The following is a 15,690-nucleotide window of genomic DNA, read 5'->3' as shown; positions in this document are numbered from 1 at the left end:
ATAACTGAGGCAGAAGTTCGCGAAGAACTGCAACAGAAAGGAGCTAAAATAAAACAAGTGGTGCAAGTAATACGAAAACAGTCGGACGGTAGTCAACATAAACTACCAATATACATAATTTTAGTCGACAAAGACCAGGATATGGCGGAGCTGAAGCGGATAACCAATATTGGTGGACACATCTTCTCCTGGGAGACCTACAGACCACAGAACAGAGTGTTGCAGTGCCACAAATGCTTGAACTTTGGCCATACATCGTACACCTGCGACCTAAAGTACAGGTGTATAAAGTGCCTTAATGTGCACGCACCAGGTGCGTGCCAGAAACTGCCAACTGAGGCACCGATGTGTGTGAACTGTGGCAACGAACACCCGGCAAACTACTCAAAGTGCAGTGCGCTTCTCAACTACAAGGAGAAAAAGGAAAGTGATGCTCTCAGGAGAAGACAAATATACAGACCAGCACCAACACCAGTGCCGCTGACGAGGAGTTTTTCTTCAGCATTAAATAACACCAATGTTGGCCCAAATGCAAAATCAGCGTTTCCTCAACTCCCTGTTCCAAGGTCATCATTTCGAAACATGATCCAGTCCTCACCTTTACCGGCTGAGCCTACACCATCAACATCACCGATCCGGCCTGCATCATCATCATCACAGATCCGGCATGAACTATCACAATCACCAGCCCGGCCTGCCTGCAGCCAGTCCGATCCAGATTTCAATACACCAGAGGGACTTTTTGCTGCTATGGGCGAGATCAGGATGCTGTTTGCAGATCCCCAGGTAAAACAAATTTTTAGTGAGCTTTACAAACTGACAAAATCACTAAACACCAACATGACATATAACGAAAAATACACAACAATACTTAACTTTTTAACAGCATCTCCATAAACCAAACGCGCGACTTACACATAATGCACTTTAACTCTAACGGACTTAAAAACAACGTGGACGAACTGAGACAGACGATAACAAAATACGATTTGGACATAGTACTGATCAACGAGACACACTTAAAACCTACGGACAGACTCTATATCAACAATTACAAAGTTTACAGGAACGACAGACAGACGGTAGCACGCGGATGGGGAGGCACTGCGATCTTGATCAAGTCTAACATCAGACACGAGCAAGTGCCAAACCTGACAGCGGGCGGTTCTGAAATAACAGCTATTAATGTATACAAGAGAGGTCAAAAAGTAACCATAATATCGATTTACATCCCGGCAAGCGGACTAGAACATGCGGACTTACAAAGACTACTGGACTCGAACAGATTTGTACTTATGGCAGGAGACTTTAACGCACAACATACATCTTGGAACTGTAACTTAACAACGCGAACGGAAACAGACTTTACGAATACCTGACTGAACACAACACCACAGACGCACAACTACACTATCCTGACACGCCGACCAGATACGCCACCGTACAGACACACCATCACAGCACGATCGATTTGGCATTGACAAAAAATCTACACGTAACATCCGAACCCATAACAAGAACACTTTTTAACTCCGACCATAATCCAGTTTTCATGACCATTTCAGACAGACTAGACGTCGACCAGACTCCCAAACGCAAATTTTTAGATTACACCAGAGCCAACTGGCCAATTTTCAGAGACATCATCACAGACAACACACGACACACAATGCCAATCGATACCAACGCAGACATTGAGGAGGCTGTAACACACCTTACACTGACAATCACAGACGCCGTACAACAGACTATACCGACACTAGACTCAAGAACAACACCAGACAACGACTTGCCAGAACACATTTTATTGAAAATACAACTTAAAATCACACAAAGAAACTGTGGCAGCGTACCGGTGACAGACTACTCAAGGAACATGTGAACAGACTGACCAAAATTATTTCCAATAATACGTGACCACCGAAACAACACTTGGACCAAAAGACTCGAGAACTTAAATACTGACCCACACAAAATCTGGCAGACAGCAAAAAGACTGACGCAGAAACCAACATCCATACCTCCACTCAATTAACAGACAACAATTACGCAACGACACCAGCAGACAAGGCGGAAATATTGGCAAAAAACTTTGAGAACATCCATAAACAAAATGCCAATATGTCAAACGCAGACCTGAAACAAGACGTACACGAGACAATTCAAAACTTCACTGACCTCCACAGGGACAAAGACTTACGAATAGACCCTGCCACAGTTTCAGAAATAAAGACAATAGTTAAAAAATTACCGAACAGGAAAGCACCAGGACCGGACGGACTACAAAACATAATACTTAAACAACTGCCGACGAACGCCTACGTTTTACTTACGCGCATAATAAATAGACTAATGACAAAAGGCTGCTTCCCCGCTTCTTGGAAAACCTCCATCATATTTCCAATAGTGAAGCCAAGGAAACAGCCAGACATGCCACAGAACTACAGACCGATCAGCCTCCTCAACACAATGAGTAAGGTAGCCGAAAAGGTACTACTCAAAAGACTTAACAAACACATAAGACACAACAAAATTATACCTGACACACAATACGGATTCAAAGAACGACACTCTACACTACACCCACTGACAAAACTCATAGAAAATACAGTACTCAACTTCAACAGACGAAACCATACCGGATTGGTGTTACTCGACTTTGAGAAGGCGTTTGACACCATCTGGATGGACGGACTTGTACATAAACTTATCCAACTCAACTTTCCACCGTACATAACGAGAACTTTACACTCATACCTCTCAGACCGTAACTTCACTGTACAAGTAGACAACGGACTTTCGACGGTTAAACAAGTGACGGCGGGAGTACCGCAGGGCTCGATCCTGGGACCGTCCTTGTTTAACGTCTACATTCACGACATACCCACTGACGCCGACACAACGTTACTGACGTTTGCTGACGACACTGCCATATACAAATCATCACGATCACCGACGCTACTGACTACAAAGATACAGACACACATAGACAAGCTGATCGAATATACTGACAAATGGCAGATCAAAATCAATCCGCAAAAGACGGAGGCAATTTTATTTACAAAAAGCCGAAATGCCATGACTAGACTGACTGACTTGGACAAAATTAAAGTATTGGACTGTGAAGTTGAGTGGTCGAAGGATGTCAAATATCTTGGTGTGACCCTGGACCATAGACTCAGCTTCACAAAACATATTAATACAAAAATTGGACAGGCTTACGGGATGTTGAATCTACTGAGACCTCTCTTGAACCAGAACAGCCCGCTAAGCGTGCAAAACAAGCGGACACTTTACTTGACACTAATAAGACCACTACTGACATACGCCGCTCCTGCATGGAACGCGACGACTAAGACTAACTTACAGAAACTACAGACATTACAAAATAAGACACTACGAATAGTACTTAACAAAATAAGGGACCCACTGACTAGACATTACTACTCTTCAAAATACATACACAAACAGACTGACGTACCGACAATACTTGACTACATGAAAAAGCTTACTAAAAATTTTTACCTAAAATGTGGGGATCATCCTAATATTAACATCGCGGGCCTCGGCCAATACACAAGGGACGATATTTGGTATGGCAATCACGCCATGCCAAAATATATACTGATCGACCCATAGCGGTAATTGATACTTGGATGAGAATAAATCTTTTATTTTTGTTTTTCTTTTTATTTGTATAATTAACTATTATTATAAATATTGCTTTGTGGTTTTTTTTGGGAGAAAAAGTTTCTTTCCTCTTTTTTGCCACACGATTTGTCAAAAAGTTTTACATATACTTTAATTATTGTTTGAAAAACCAAATCCAATGAAGGATACAATACCTACGGGTAATAAACCCATGTTATAATATGCAATGTACATACTTTTATATATTGAAATATATAGTCTTTGAATTGAAATTGAATTGAATTTCGGCAAGATCATACTTCACAGGATCATTTCTGTAGTAGATCTTCACAATCTCTTCACTCAAACGTGGAGTTGATGCGACCTCGACGATGAGTCGTAGCGTCGCACCCTGAGCGTGAGAAAGGTGATCGAACTTCATTTGGAGTTTGATCATCATCGATGATCGTTCGCCAAAATCCTTAGTGGATTATGGTCATGGGTGTGATGCTTTCTGAGAGGTCTCTTTTAAACTTTATATCGTTGTACTATCTTTACTGCATGCCAAAAACAACAAACAACGCCCAATGTTTCAAGTACTTTTTATGTTTCTTATTATTCAAAGGAATGATAGCTACGAGACCGTAAAATTTCAGCGGGATACAAAAGCGTAAATTCATTTTTAAATTGGTTGTGAGCCCGGTCAATACCTAAATCAGGGTTACAATAATTAATATCTTGTTTGTGTAAAATTGTTTAAAATACAATTATAAAAGAAATCCCAAAGGTCCTCATCGACCCGATGCCAAGGTCGAAGGTAAAAAAATGACGTTTTTGCGAAAAAGCAACAATTTATTCCAGGAAGCCATAATTTACAAATGTTTCGACATTTTTTTCGACTCGATCTTCTTCACTTTCTTCACGATTTCTTCTTCACTTTGAGTATAAGCTTTTCCAGGTTTAAAGAAATGAATAATTTGTTCAGTTTGAGTTCGAGCAGTTCCTCGCAAATAGTCACAACAAATCACGGTTCATTTCAATGTTCAAAACTAAATTTACTGCTGAAAATATATCAGTTAAACACGCTAATAATGATGCTGATGTACTTAATTATTGAAACACTGATAGAGCAATTTAATGCGATAGATAAAAAGTACTATTGTTGTTGGTGAAGATATTGATTTACTCGTCTTACATACTGCTCGAACTGCAAGTGAACATTTTTTTTAACCGGAAAGAAGAAAAAGAAGTAGATCAAGAAAAACTGTACGAAACATTTGAAAATTACGAATCCCAGGAATAAACTTAGTTCCTTTTTTATAATTACCGCCTTTATTTTTACCAACAAATCACAAATATTATTATTTTGTAAGTGAAACATAAAAAAGGGACATTGTTGTTATTGGAACGCAGTCAAGATAATATAATAAATATAAAGTTTAAAAGAGACCTCTCAGAAAGCATCACACCCATGACCAAAATCCACTAGGGATTTTGGCGAACGGTCATCGATGATGATCAAACTCCAAATGAAGTTCGATCACCTTTCTCACGCTCAGGGTGCGATGCTACGACTCATCGTCGAGGTCGCATCAACTCCACGTTTGAGTGAAGAGATTGTGAAGACATACTACAGAAATGATCCTGTGAAGTATGATCTTGCCGAAACGACGTTTCGACCGAAACAAGCCAATTCCTTTCAGGTTTGTGCGGCGATCACAGGTTAACGTGACGCAGGTATACCAAGCGGAGACATCTACCGTTTCAATTTCAACTCTTGCTGTTTATTGAATGAATGTTGTGCGTATATTCGCGCTTATTCTATAGTTAGAAAAATGCGTTACATGAACGAGTGCTTATAATGAGTACATGATGGAACTTCATAATATATTATTTACTCTAATTCAGCATTTATCATGCTTTCTGAAATTTTATTTAACTTGATAATTGATATTTACCATAATATTTATCTAGCTAATGCAAATGGTAGTGATATGAAACATGAAATTAAATATGGCATAAACAATATTTAACTACCTGAAGGAGAAGTTTGTTTTCGCGAAAAAACCCGATTTGCTAGTTTTTACGTTTCCTCGATGTTTCAAGTTATTCTGAATCAAATAAAACCAAATTTGAACTAGTGGTGTATGTATGGCATCGTGGTTTAAGGCAAATGGCTGGAGCTTTCCGTATGGTAATGAAATTAAATAGTTTCCAATATGTGAAATAAATATTAAACATCTTCAAATGTATTATTATAAATGTAGTAACTTTCATAATTTATTACATTTTATAGACAAAATATAAAGGTTTATAAATTGAACGACGATATTTATATATGTTTACATGAAGAGTAAATAAATAAAACTTAAACAACCGCATTTGAAGTGAAGGACATTGTCTAATTTTTATAAGAATTGTATAAACTAAATAACTAAAAGATAAAAATATTATATTATATATTATATATTATTATAAACTTAAGGATAAGTGAGTTTTAGAACTTTAGCTAGGATTGAAATTTAAGTCCAAATTATTTTCGATATTTAGAAAATAAAATTTATTATATAAGATAAAAAAATTTTTTTTTGAAAGTTTTAAATGAAAAAAATCTCCAAAAAACATCGTTTCGGCTGGACCTGTCTTTGCCAAAAACTAATCAGCATATCTGCCCATTAATAGAATCTAATATTTTTTTATAATTTAACCGTTTGTCGTAGGCCTATAATATTTTCAGATCTATCTTTATGGCAAGATCTATCTTTGTACAAAGTTTTAACAGAATCGTCAAAAAATTTTTTTTTATTTTTGAGTTTAATTACGAAGAAAGGGCCCGGCCGACCTTTACTAATATTTTATACAGTTCTTAAAATTTCAAAATTTATTCAAGATTGTGACTTAAAACGTTTATGAAACTCTTGGTGCATGGCATCGTGCCTCAAGGCAAATTGCAAACATATATGAATATTCCAAACTTCCTTCCACCTTCAAATAAAATACATTTTTAGAACCCTAAAAGAATGAAATGAAATGTGCTAGATAAATTATATTATTTTATACAACTACAGATATAATAAGTATGTTTCAAAGATATCAATTGAAAATCGTTTTTAAATAAAGGAAATCTTTATATTCGAAATAAACAGTTGAACATTTTATCTAAATAGCTAACTTTAATTCTTGATGATAAAGTCGATTAACTACATGTATCGGGAAGTTCATACAACTTTCCTTAAGGCAATATGCTACCAGTTTGAAGTTAATGCAGTTAAGGTCTCATTACAATCATCAGTCAGGTTGGCCGAGCGGTCTAAGGCGCCAGATTTAAGCTCTGGTTCCCGAGAGGGAGCGTGGGTTCGAACCCCACACCTGACATAGATATTTTTGTATAAAAAGTCGAATTTATTAAAATTTAAAATAAATATTTATTGTTTTTATTCAATCATTTAATTTATTTATCAAAAAAATAATTATTTTAGAGCATTATTTTTTTAATTAAAAAAATAATAAAAAAAAAATCACTAGTTTTTTCATATTTTTATGAAATATGTATTTTATGTAATTTTGATATATAGGATTGATTAAAATCCTTACATTTCATGTATATTCCAAGGCTTCATTTAGTGTGAAAAAACTAAAACTATTTAAAACTAAACTGAAGTGGCATTTACCCTTAAGGGGAGAGCCTGCTTTGAAGCTTTAGACATTTCTAAAAATCGCTTTTTTGATGAATTTTTATAGAAGGAAATAAATATTTAATTGGAATGAATCTTTGAGATTTTATTTATATATTTCAACATTCTTCTCAAATTTTTTCATTGAAATATATGTCATAATACGCCGGGTACAATCATTTTGCCGATGAGCCACGAGTGTGCAGGCCTCATTTGGCGGGAAAGATGTAGGGCACAATTTCCATCCGAATAAAAAAAAAAAACAAAACAAACTCATATTTTCAATAGTATAGATTTTAGAGAGTGAAAAATTCACGAATTTTTAGCAACTTAAAAAAATCATGTTTTTTGATAAAAAAAATCGCATTAGATTGTTTAAAAAGTGGATCAATTATAACTTTTTTAAGGTTTTAAGGCTCAACTAGAAGAGAATTTAATCCTGAATATAATCAATTTTGTCTAGTTTCGATAGGACGTTTAGTTTTTTCCTATCTTTCGCGCCAATTAGGAAGAATCGAAATAATGAAAAACCGAGAAACCTCTAAAGCAGTCTTCTCTCTTAAGACAAGTTGCAAGAACTTTCCGATTCGTGAAAATATTCGTTTTATTCAATAAAAATTGGATGTGAACTTTTCAGATAAATATCGCAACTGTTTATTTTGAAAATATTTTTTTTACTTTCACTAAAAACTAATCAATGCGATTTTCAGTTAATATCTTGAACATACTTATAATTATTTCACATTTGAGTTTTTTGAGGTTAGGTTTTATGTGTAAAACGCCTGATCACACAGCGAATACATAGTCTTTTGAAACCACGTGACTATCAACTCATACGATTATAGATCCGTAACAAAGCATTACCTTAACATTTCTATTTTATCCGAGAAATCGCACTCAGACTCTTTTAATACATATATTAACACCAAGTTCAAAAGATACCTATATATTATATTAACGTCAAAATAAAATTTTGGCAAATATTTCTATGTTATATGTTTAATTATTTTCAAGATAACTATTTTGTTGGAATATATTTAAAATGCCAATATATTATAATGATGAAATTAGATAACATTACGTCAAAAATTAAAAACTGAAACAATGCGTTGTCTTATCTCCATTTACATATACTAATTTCATTTATCAATATTTGTGTGAAGTCAGCATAAAAAATGTTTGTGGGATTTTCAAATTACTACTGGTTTGATAAAGCTACGTGATCTGTAATCAGTCAGCATGAATATTCCAAATGATGAATATATGAAAATTACTGAAATACGAAGTCAGCGCGAGAAAATTAAAAGGGTGATCTGATTTCTTATTTCAAAATGAGAAATAGGAATGATCCTAAAATCATTCCATATTTGAATTTGTATCACATATTTTTGCAACGGAAGAGAAATATTACACAAACATATATATGATTTTATAATATTTTATCCAATTTTGCTTACGAGAACTTGAATGAGGTTTGAAGAAAATAAAATATGTAAACGTCTTACTTTTAAAATTTTTACGTGTCTTTATATTTGCATAAATACATAAATGTTCTCAGACTTCAAAAAGTTAGAATGAATGAACTGCAGATCAGCTTTGGGCGGTGACAAAATCGACAAAAGTTTGTCTTAATTATTAGGTCAACTATTATCTTGCACAGGTGTTGTCCTGGCACAACTATTTTTAAGTATACCTACACTGCTTCAAACCCGATAACTTGCCCGAGTGCCAGTAGTTTTTAGGAGTCTTTAGGAGACGTTGAAGTTGCAGAGCTTCGTGTGCCCACGTTTTAGTGCGCAACGTGAGGATACGGATACAGATATAAGGACAGTATTGAATAAGAGAATTATACAAGATTCTCTAGTGAAAATGAAGCAAAGAAAGGAGGTTGCTTGACCCTTGCAACCATGAGAATGGTCTGGCTGTTTACATATACTTTCTGAACAGTTAAAAGAATACACTCTCAAAATTTGAGCCATGTGGGAGTAGGTTATGAGAATTTTTTTTTTGATATTTGCAAAAATTGAAGGGATAATGACGCAAACTCGTATGACTGCCAGACTGGCCCTTTTTAATGGACCGATAATAAAATATCATAAAAAAAATCTAGTTTTGTGAAAAAAGGTTAGTCAAACAGTTCACTGGTTCTTCTACTATAGGGGCATTACCTTCGCTAAACAAAGAAATACGAGCACTATAGATTTCCACATATATATTACATTACACCTTATTATATAACTATAATTATGTAATAAGCAAAAAGTATGTTATTAATAAGTACAGTGGGTATACCGAACCTATTCAAATTCTTGTAAATCGATCCTTAATTTGTAGCAACTAGCTAGTATATATTTCTACTAGAGGTCGATATTCACTAGCTACTGAGAACCATAATCAAGTATACATGAAATATTAACATAAAATATTGTTATATCTAATAGTCTCAAAATATAAACTAGTGGAGTGCTTGGCATCGTGCCTTAAGGCAAATTACTGGAACTTCCCGTACCGTAATTAAAAATCTTGGTAAAAAACCCAAAAAAGTACACAAAATGTGTACACATTATGAAAATCTCTATAAAATATCTGATAATTTGATTAGCATAAGTCCAATAAACATTTTTGAGCGGCAAATGACATTTTTATTAACTTATCAATCAGTTCCTCATCTTGTCAATACAAGTAAAATGTTTTTTGAATTACTAAAATCGGACGCTCCGTTCTCTTAAAAACGGTGTTACCATTTTTGGCACTTTTTGCCCCGTATCTTCGGAACGGCTAGACATGCCTTCGCCAAAAACTAATCAGCACGTTTCCTTATCGATACGAATGGAATGTTTTTTGAATTATTCAAATCGGTTGATCCGTGTTCCCGAAATCGTCGACGAAAATTTGTATCCGCATACACACACATACACAAAAAAAAAACTAGTGGGGCGCATAAACGATCAACATTTTTGAAAAAAATTTACTTCAAAAAAATTAGATTTTTGAGAAACTATAAATGTGACAAAATGTTACTTTTTTTTGAAAAAAAAAAGTTTCCTTCATTAACTTCCCATAGGGTAAGTTATAGTAATCGCAAAAAAATCGAAAATGGAAATTTTTGCATTTCTCGACGTTTCAAAAGTTTCTGAATATTTTGGCATACCTTTGAAAAAATGGGTGTATGTGTGTGTGTGTGCGTGTGTGTGTGTTCGGATACAAATTTTCGTCGACGATTTCGAGAACACCGATCAACCGATTTAAATAATTTAAAAAACATTCGATTCGTACTGATAAGGAGACGTGTTGATTAGTTTCTGGTGGAGGCAGGTCTAGCCGTTCCGAAGATACGGGGCAAAAAATGCTAAAAATGGTAAGACGGTTTTTAAGAAAACAGAGCGTCTGATTTCAAAAATTCAACAAACATTTTACTTGTATTGACAAGATGAAGAATTGATTAGATTTTCATGAAGGCAGGTCTAGCGGTTTCGGAGATCTAATGAAAAAAGTAAAACAAAAAGTAATTTGGCGGTCAAAAATATCAGATATTTCATAGAGATTTTTACAATAAGTATGAATTTTGTTCACATTCCTATGGGTTCCGTACCAATGCTTATCTGTTAGACGGCTACGTGGCGCTTACGCGCTTTGACATTTCGTCTCTATGCAGTTAAAGCAGTACGATTGCTTTGAAAAAAAGTTCAGAATTTCCAAACTTTCTAAATATAAAAAATTTCATTTTCGGTTTTTTTGCAATTACTATAACTTGCCCTACGGGAAGTTAAAAAAAACATCAATTTTTTCTAAGGTATGCCAAAATGTTCAGAAATCTTTGAAACGTAAAGATATATAAAAATTTTGATTTTCGATTTTTTTGCAATTAAAGTTAATAAATATAATATAAAATAATATCTAATAATCTCGAAGACTGCACGGTTTTACATATTAAAAGACATTTAATAAATATTATAACGTGATACAAAATGTGACCGAATGAGACCAAAATCCTGAATGTCTTTACCATTTGATTCTATCATATGTGAATATGTACAAATATGCATGACTCAATCGAAAAATATTCTTTCTTAGAGTCAATAATTAAAAGTGCACACTCTAAGATTAAAAATAACTGCAATTTTCAGAAGTATCTGTCTGTAATAAATGTTTGCCTCATTTAAAATATACAAGTTGGGATGATAAAACAAATAACATACATGTATATGAAACATTGCTCAATGTTATTTCATGTTGAATATTTGTTTGTCATTTAAGATAAATATTGAAGCAATTATTATCATATATGTAATTAAGGCTGTGCATATTATCTTTATTTATATTATCAAAAAAAATTATGTAAATTGCATAACTCAATAAGCACATTAGAATAAAAACAATTCCAATATAATTAATTCTAATCCCATTCTACATCTCTAGATCTAGTCACTCTAGATGACTAAAGAAGATGTACTAATAAAGATCTCATAATTAACTAACTAATCAATGTTGGTCAGATTGTTGTCTTTTAGGGGATCTTTTCATAGAGAAATTTCTGATGGGATGATAGTTATTACAAATACTAACAGAATAAAAAATTACATTTTCCGATTGCGTGAATAAAGAAATATATATTAATGGTAATTTTCATAAATAATTTCCGAACACTTCATGCAAAAGAAAATCTGTGGGCCAAAAACTCTTCTTGATTGAGTTAAATTCTTAACTTCCCGAAGGAAAAGCTTATCTTGTCGCCCAAAAATCCGATGTTCTAAATGTTTCAAGTCATTTTGAATCGTTTAACGCCAAAATGTAAAAAAGTCCAAAAGAGTTTGTTTCAAACATACTGAATAGACTTCGTAAATTTAAACAACCCTCGTAAGATTAAAATTGCGATGATTAGTTTTTGTTAAAGATCGACCAGGCCGTTACTCCGTAATTAACTCTTTCGCTATGAGTGTCGTCCATGGACGACATGCACTCGACTACCTGTGAATACGAGTGTCGTCTATGGGCAACACGTTGTGTGCAGGCTTTTGCTTCAGGATTTATTGCTATAGGTTAAACTATCAAAAGCGTAATGTTAAATTTTTCAACACATTTTGACTGAGCATATTGTTCCGTATTCCTGCAGAAAACAGTTTCGTAGCAAAAGGGTTATTTACGTTTTTGACGATTTTGATGTAACTTTATATAATGATATTATGAATTAATACTCCTCACAAACATTCTACAAAAAAATATGTCTACGAAAAATGATATAGTTACAAAAATTCCTGAAAGTTTATAATAATGGCTTTTGTCAAATTTTCAATTGGTCACTATTTAATAGCTGCTAAATTATAATATAAAAAATAACGGAATTATTTTGCAAATTGCCTTAAGCCAAATGCCACTGAAATTTAATTTACTAAAGAACTTTATAAATACTTATTGAAAAAAAGTTAGTCTCTACTATTTCATAACAAAAAATGCATCTTTACAAAATTTCTTGAATATTGCAAAATTTTAGTATTTTTAATATAATGTGATTTATAATATTACTTATATAATCTATGTTGCATATATTAGAATATATTTGTTCCTGTTTGAATTCGACAAAAGCAATTGATTTTTTGAACAGTCAAATTTTTTATGGTTTATGATAAATGTAATATTTCGCATTTGCATTGCTGTTTATATATTTTGATGACGTTGTATCCAAATGAACATGGTAAGCAAACTGTCATTTTATGACAGATATTTCTAAAATTAAAATATTTAGAATATTAAATGTGATTATCATTATAGCCTATCACGCACCCCTATAGTTGGATATAAATGCACATGGTGAGCCAAGCCAATAAAATTTAAAATCGGTTAAGTAGTTCAGGTGTCCATCGCAACCATTGGTGAAAGAAACTATATATATATATATATATATATATATATGTATATATATGTATATGTATATATATATATATATATATATATATATATATATTTTGATGAGTTATTTAGAATCGGGCAGTAACACCAAGTAAAGAAAAAAAAACTAAAGTAGTTTTTAAATACTTTATTCATCCATACGTTTCAGTCTTCATCGACACCGTCATTCAGTGGAAAAAGAATTAATTATACAAAAATACACTACATTCATTCAGTTTTTAGACGTTAGTCAATTTGTACACACTAGAATGTAAGCAAAAATTGTCTAAAAAATTAATTAGTTTAAATGTTCCAATTATTAATAGCCTGGTTATCACAGTGTAATAGTGTAGTGTATTTTTGTATAATTAATTCTTTTTCCACTGAATGACGGTCTCGATGAAGACTGAAACGTATGGATAAATAAAGTATCTAAAAACTACTTTAGTTTTTTTTCTTTACTTGGTGTTACTGCCCGATTCTAAATAACTCATCAAAATATATATCAACACCAAACTCACATATTTCAAAATATATATATATATATATATATATATATATATATATATAGTTTAATATGCGATATCAAATGAACCTTATCAGTCATGAACCAGAACACGATTTATCTGCAGAGCGATTTGTTCCTTGTTAAAACAATAAAATATGCAACAAGATTATTCTGACGTTGATTCAAAAATTGGTTTCTCTTTAAAATTTTTGCATTCATGACAAAAATGTTCAATGGTGTTTTCAATATACTTATACTTCATGACAGAAAAATATAAATTACCCTTCTAGAAACACCTAATATTACAATAAAGTATTAGAATTGTCTATAATTTGATGCAGAGTGATAAATATTGAAGCCATGGTGGCATACTCTATGTCGTCTATGGACGACACGCGTACACACAGGTCGTCATGCACAATTCTAAAAGTTAGTTAATTTTATCTATTCGTTAGTTTTTGGAATCTATTCTTCACATTCATGCAAAGATCGTATGTTTCAAACCGTCCAATTAAAAAAACGGATGGCTAAGCAGATAAATACAGTCTTTACAAATGTCCGTGACCAGATAATTTATCAATTAGATAATGTTTTTGTGTGTATTGATCAGCTGTAGATTAAACTAGTATTTGAAGTGACCTTGCTCATTGCAGAATGTATGATGAACAGTATTCATTTCAATTTCAAACAAAGTACATGTCGCAATAAAATGCGTCACGTCACTCGTAATTACACATCAGTCATTCAGAGTAAATAAAAACCCATACAACAATGTAATAGATATGTTTTCATTATTATGTAAATCATCGGATATCCTATGATAATAAGCTGTTTTGATATTATTTTAAATTTGATATTTGAACAAAAATCAGAACTATATATTCTACAAGCCATTTCTTGATCAAGTGTTTCTAGAGGATTGACCCATTTTTGATGAGACTCTACTAGATATATATTCAATAGAAATATACAAAATTCATTACACAAATTCCCGGAATGGAATTTTCACTTGAGATCTACATAAATCTCAAATATAAGATACATAATATTATTTAAAACTATAAATATCATATTTGAGATTTATAATTTCAAATATGAATCACCAATACTTGATATTAGGCTGGCCAAACTGGGTACGGCACTCGGAACCATTGGCAGTTATTAAAACAAAATAAATAGAGTATAAGATTATTCCTTACATTAATTAATCAAGTGTTTCTACAAGACAATCCAATAGTTGTCTATTTTTCTGATGAGATTCTACTAGATATATATCTAATAGTAATATTGAATATGCATGGCACAAAATTCAGGAAAAGCTATATTCACTTGATTTTATTTTGAGATATAAGCTATAGTCACTTGATTTCATTTTGAGATATAAGCTATATTCACTTGATTTCATGTTTGAGATATTAACTATATTCACTAGATTTCATATTTGAGATCTATCAACATGAAAATTACTACTGCTTGATATTAAGCTTGACAAGATGGGTATGGAACTCGAAACCACTGGCCAAGCTCATATCGTAACTCAATTCGTTATTTGGCAATTGTTAAAATATATTAAATAGAGTAAAATATTATTCCTTTCATTCCATATTCTAGTGTTTCTACAAGACACTCCTTTCCTGATGACAATCAATTAGATATATATCTAATAGTGATATGAATACGTATTGCACAAAATTCAGGAAAAGCTATTTTCACTTGATATCTTATTTGAGATGTATCAATTCAAAATCACTACTGCTTGATATTAAACTAGCCAAGTTGGGAATGGCACCTGGAACAATTAATTGGCCAACCACATATCTTAAGTAACTTAATCCTTTTTTTGGCAATTGTTAACACGAATTAAATAGAGTATAAGATTAGTCCTTACATTAATTAATCTAGTGTTTCTACAAGACAGTGGTTGACCTTATTTCTGATGAGATTCTATTAGATATATATCTAATAGTGGTATGAATATATATTGCACAAATT

General features: G+C 32.8%; 3 non-coding genes across 3 annotated transcripts; 2 read left to right on the top strand and 1 right to left on the bottom strand.

Annotated features, from left to right (window-relative positions):
• The first annotated feature begins 3,940 nt into the window (after nt 1-3,940).
• On the top strand, nt 3,941-4,153 carry LOC113383950. The gene has a single exon (XR_003367902.1). It is a non-coding gene; the product is annotated as a small nucleolar RNA U3 (small nucleolar RNA).
• A 925-nt stretch (nt 4,154-5,078) lies between these two features.
• LOC113383855 lies at nt 5,079-5,291 on the bottom strand. Its single transcript, XR_003367815.1, has one exon. It is a non-coding gene; the product is annotated as a small nucleolar RNA U3 (small nucleolar RNA).
• A 1,630-nt stretch (nt 5,292-6,921) lies between these two features.
• Trnal-uaa lies at nt 6,922-7,005 on the top strand. The gene has a single exon. It is a non-coding gene; the product is annotated as a tRNA-Leu (tRNA).
• Nucleotides 7,006-15,690: the final 8,685 nt, after the last annotated feature.

The sequence above is a fragment of the Ctenocephalides felis genome, unplaced genomic scaffold (genome assembly GCF_003426905.1).
Source record: "Ctenocephalides felis isolate EL2017-DRISC unplaced genomic scaffold, ASM342690v1 CF-g0.4_SCAFFOLD_03570, whole genome shotgun sequence".
In the NCBI taxonomy this organism is placed as follows: domain Eukaryota; kingdom Metazoa; phylum Arthropoda; class Insecta; order Siphonaptera; family Pulicidae; genus Ctenocephalides; species Ctenocephalides felis.
Note: the sequence above shows the minus strand (reverse complement) of the source record. Positions and strands in the feature narration are given on the sequence as shown.